Source organism: Zootoca vivipara, chromosome 1 (assembly GCF_963506605.1).
Source record: "Zootoca vivipara chromosome 1, rZooViv1.1, whole genome shotgun sequence".
In the NCBI taxonomy this organism is placed as follows: domain Eukaryota; kingdom Metazoa; phylum Chordata; class Lepidosauria; order Squamata; family Lacertidae; genus Zootoca; species Zootoca vivipara.
In genome coordinates this window covers 108,263,942-108,269,601 of record NC_083276.1, presented here as the reverse complement: position 1 = coordinate 108,269,601, position 5,660 = coordinate 108,263,942, and positions in this window count along the sequence as shown.

Here is a 5,660-nt window from a genome sequence, read left to right as displayed (position 1 = left end):
GCAGTTTGAAAGCACGTCAAAGTGCAAGTAGATAATTAGGTACCGCTGCAAGCGGGAAGGTAAACGGCGTTTTCGTGCACTGCCTAATGGTCAGGGGTCCCTTTACCTTTTTACCTATCTTTAGTTAAAAGTACAAGACAAGCTGTGCTGGATCAGGCCAATGGCCCATCTAGTACAACATCCTGTGCTCACAGTGGCCAACTAGATGTCTGTTTCCCATTCTTTCTAATGCCTGCTCTTAAATAACTTTATAGCTATTATGTCTTTATGCAAGGATTTGGGTTTTGCCTGATGATTCCAATCATAAAGGTGAAATGTTCTTCAATAAGATTGTGGATGACATATTTTTGAGGACTGCATAAAATTGTGAGATGAAGAGATCTTCTGTCAAAATGTGTCCTACTATCACCTGCAGGGCCGTCTTACCCATAGGTGCTAGGGGTGCAGAGCACCCGGGCACCGGACTCTCAGAGGTGCCAGGCTGAGAGTCTGGGGCCCGAGAGTTGAGTCTGGGGAAGAGCCCGCCCGTCGGTCAGAGCGCTGCGGTGGGCTCTTCTGCTGTCGCGAGTTCTTCTGCGTTGCGAGTTCGGGGGCAACCAATCCAGTGAGATGCTGAGGCAGCCGCCGGCTGGCTCCACCCTCCTGCATACCTGGGACTCGGCAACCTAGTGGGGAGGGGGCCACTGGGTAGATCTTTGCACCCTGGTGCCGCAAATGCTTAAGACAGCCCTGAACACCTGGAAGTAACAGAATTTTAGCTCACTGGAATTTGTGGTTCTTGCCACAATAAGAAGGCATGTCACTGTGTGAGAAGCAGATTTTTTTTTCCAAAAAAAAATTACCTCACGGAAGAAATCTCTTTTGGAGAAGGTTTGAATACAAAAGGAAGTTTGACTGTCTTGTTCATCAGGGAAGGTCTTATGCAGAGTGAGTTGTGTGGAAAGGAGAGATCAATGTATGAGCACAGGTTGAAAGGCCATTAAGGCTCATATTACTTATTGAACAAGATGGGAAGGGGGGGACTGAGGAACAAAAATAAGCAAAAGGTTCTTGCAAGTTTGCTCTTGCAACCTTTCTACAGCAATGGTTTCCAGCTGGTCCTGAAAGGCACAGGGTGCAACAATTGGTTGTGTTGTTGTTTCTTGCATGAATGTTGACCTTTATGACATGCTACTTTGCACTCAAGTAGGACTTGGCATGATCCCTTGCCTGGATCGAGGATAATAAGATATTAGGGAGTCTGGAGTAGGAACTTGAAACATCATGTAGAGTTGGCTCCAGTTTTAGGGGGCTCCATCCAATGTGCTCTCTTTGTGCCCCCTATGACATTAATTTTCCCCCACTGCAATTTCTCAACTGTCCACTGCCCCTGCTTGGTAAATCCAAGCCTAGAAGATAGATCAAGTGAGGGGACCAAAAACAGGGGCCATTGGATACCTCCCCATGTCAGCTCCATAGATTGGTGTGTGCTTAGTCCCAAGAGCCAACCTCAGATAAGGAAGGGAACAGTGATATGCCAGCTGAGCCAGCTGTTTCTAGTTTTGTTCCTATCCTCCTCCCTGCTGAAGTCTACAAAGGCACTGAGGCTGAGGAGGAAGCAGCAGCTAGATAGGGTTGCCATACGTCTGGAATTTCCTGGACATACCCGGAATACTGCAGTCGGAAGCAGTTTCTGGGCGGAAATCGTCAAAATGTCCGGGAAAATCTGGCCATAAGGCAATCCATGTCAGCAGTGCCGTTTTTGCCGTTTTTCCTTAAAAACAGCTCAACATCTTTTGTGTCTTAATTTTCACTTCATGAAATATGGCAACCCTAAGCTAGCACAAGCCCCTGGGCTGATTGCAAGTAAGAAAGCAGGTGGGGCAGAGCCACTGACTAGGGACAGAATGTCTGGTGGGGCAGCGTCCCAATCTCCCCTAAGCCTTCGCTGCTTAGGCCCCTGCCCAGAGCCACACCTCCTTCAGGCTATATCACACTTCAGGCTCTCTGTTTCATGCTCAAGATCCCATTTCCAGCCACTGATTTCAGGACAATAAAATTGAGAGCATAATTTCCAGCTTTAGGTTTGGGAATGACATCCCATAGCCCAGGCATGGTTTGATGGGAATGCAACCTGACAATTAGATAGTGACAACTTTCAGACAAGCTTTACTGTTGTGCAGCTTGTTTGTCGCCAAAGAAATGTCAGGTGGAAATAGCCCAGGTGAATGGGTGATTGTCAGCACTTAAATGATGCTATATGCCACGATTCAAAAGTAGGCTTCACTTTATTTCACTGATTTTTGGTAGTGTTCCAAGTAAAACAAATTCTCTCTCTCTCTCTCTCTCTCTCTCTCTCTCTCTCTCTCTCTCTCTCTCTCTCTCTCTCTCTTTCTCTCTCTCTCTGTGTGTGTGTACAGGTAGACAAATAGCAGGAATGTGCTTCACCCATTACTGTTTCATGGAAAGTTATTTGGCTATAAAGAGACGAACTTCAGTCCAAGAAGACTGGCATGATCAACCAGTTTTAGCAGAGGCTGGAGGTTCATCTTTTGTGATTCTTTTTCAAGTTCTCATAAAAATTCATCTTCATTTTGGTGCAAATTTCTCTTGGCATACACGGTTTTGTATGCAATGTTACCTATTGAAGATAAGTTTTGCGAACAGATTTCCTTTTTTTAATAATAATTTCTATTAAAATTTTTCCAAGATGCAATAAAGAAGACATAAAAAAGAAAAAGAAAAATACAACAATACAAAAAGAAAACACACACTTAAAATTACTTGTTCCTTTGATCTTTCACATTATATATAAGGACCCCCTCGGGTTCCCTTCCCCTTTGGTTCTTTACCCAATTTAAACTTTAGCAATTTCTAAACCATTTTCTTTACCTTATATTGTCTTATTTTACTCCTTTCACTTAACATGTTCATAAAATCCACAGTTTATTTACAGCCTAGTTCAGATCTTAATATGTTACTTTTGCATATATTTTTAAAATATAACTTAAAATCTTTCCATTCTTCTATCGCTTCTTCTCCCCAGTTGCGGATTCTTCCGGTCATCTCAGCCAGTTCCATAAACTCCATCATCTTCACCTTCCAGTCATCCACTGTTGGTAATACCTGTGATTTCCAGTTCTTAGCTAGTAAGATTCTTGCCGCCGTCGTGGCATACATAAAAAAAAAGATACATTTTTTCTTAGGAATCTCCTTACCGACAATGCCCACTAGAAATGCTTCTGGTTTCTTAACAAATGTGTTTTTCAACACTTTCTTAAGTTCATTATAAATCTTATCCCAGAAGTCACTTACCAGTGGACACGTCCACCACATGTGGTAAAAGGATCCTTCTTCCTTCTTACATCTCCAACATTTGCTATCATGATTATGGTAAATCTTGGCTAATTTCACTGGTGTAAGGTACCATCTATACACCATTTTCATTATATTTTCTCTTAGCAGACTACACGCAGTAAATTAAATATTCTCTTGCCATAATTTTTCCCATTCCTCAATCATAATGTTATGACCCACGTCCTTTGCCCACAAAATCATGACATTTTTTGTTTGTTCATCTTTCGTATGCCATTCCAGCAGCAATTTATACATTCTGGAACAGATTTCCTCTGATATAATGCATTTTGTATGTTATTTTTACTTACATATGCACACTTGATCCTACTATATGCATTTCTGTTGTATACATTTCATGGCTGGTGAACTGCACTGCAAACAATTGGAGAAGTGTGAATTTTGAAGGTTTGGTTCATGTGCTGTTTTGGCAAATGCAAATTATGAAAGTTCACCTGTAAATACAAACTGAACCACGTTTGTCCCCCATCTCCACTTACCACTGCCCCATGAAAATCTCATTCAGGTGATTAGGGGACCCTCCAAGATAGCATGGAAGATAGTGTTGGGAGCTGATGGGGAATGACAAACAAGTGAAAAAGACCCCCTTGCTTCAACAGGGAGAGATCCAACCCACTGATTTGATCTTATTGGCCAGTTCTTTGGCTGCAGGCCTCTTGAGATGCTTCTCCCCTCCCCCTTCCCTGTCCATCTCATTGCATGCAATTGCATTTATAAATATTATCCAGGCAGACAGGCAGGCAGGCATAACTCCAACTTCTCTCATCTTTTAAAAAGTTTATTCCAAAAACTTTTTTCTTCATCTTTTATATTCAATCCAGTAATTTCAGATTTATTTTTGTTACACGTGCAACCAGGCACTTCACTATATTGGCCTATTAACCTCAATATCTCTCTCGAGGATGTCACCAGCTTCCTAAAATAGTATCTTTTTGATGAACGCAGGTGCCATTATTAATAGATTGCCCAGCCCCTTGACATTTCTTACTGACCCATGTTTGTGTAATTACTACTTCTACTTTACTGAACAAAATCATGGAATATATTCTATCTCTGAAGAATATGTACAATTCTAGCATGTGTGCCGTTGAAACCAATGGCGGGTTACAGGGAGAATGAAAGAAACAGATCTCTCCACCAATAATCAGTTGCAGTGCAAACCCAGAAATCAGCACGGATAACATTTCCACCTTGGTGTGAAGCCTTCGCTTGTAGGAATTTGTTCCTTAATTTCATCCCCCCCCCATCCACTCCTCAAGATCATAGCCAATATGCCACAAAACCAGCATAATGCAGTAGGTGAATATTCTAAGGCTAGTGAAAGTTCAGCAAACATTTGTAAAGCAATAACAAAAAAAAAAAGGGAAAAAAGAGTTTAGGGTGTGCAATAAAGATTTGCTACCATTCCAAACAAGCATGCTTTGGAAAGTTTGCTTTTTAGCATAAGAGAATGACAAATTTCCAACAGCCTGGTTAACTTGGGAAGGTTTTCTATTTCTCAAAGAATTTAGTGTAGATTTACAATTATCATAAGACCGAGCGTAGTTTGTTTGCTCCTCACAAAAGCAGGGATGATTTTTATTGACCAATCTTTGATCCGAGAGATTAAAGAAAGTACTGCATGAGCAGTGAAAAGGATAACACTGAGGGGGTCAATAGGCTTTACTGCTACTTGGAAATGAAAGTGAACCATTCCATTGGGAGAAGGGGTAATTTAGCATTCTTACTGGGAACTCGGGAGGTTTTTCCTTTTCTCCTCTTTTTTTTTTTAAGAAAAAAAATATATTCATCTTACTTACAGGTTTCTCCATGACTTAATGCTGTGGCTCTAATATGAGGTCGTTTGGAGGGCACTAGATTCACCAACATAATTCTGCACAGTGCTTTTTTGCCCAAATGGCTTGGCTGTCTCACACTCGCACTCTTGATTGAAATGTTTCTAGGAGACTTTTGGAATGCAGTCTGAAGGCTTAGCGACTCAATATTTTCAACATGAATACGCTTCCAATCTCATTGGAAGTTTCTGTGAATTGCAGCAGAAGTTTTATGGGCTTTCTGCTCTTCCCCCCCCCTCAAAACCTTATGAACTCCTGCACAATCGCGCGTGTGCTTGCCTGAGAGGACCTGGCCTACCTCTTGGGGGTAGGATAGTTTCGTGTAAAGATGATCAAAGGTCTGTGCCATTATTCTCCATTCAAGAATTACAATGAGGAAGAGAACAAAGAGTCTTGTGGCACCTTAAAAACTACCAGATTGATTGTGGCATCAGATTTCAGCCCACTTCACTAGATCCTGGGTCTGCTGCT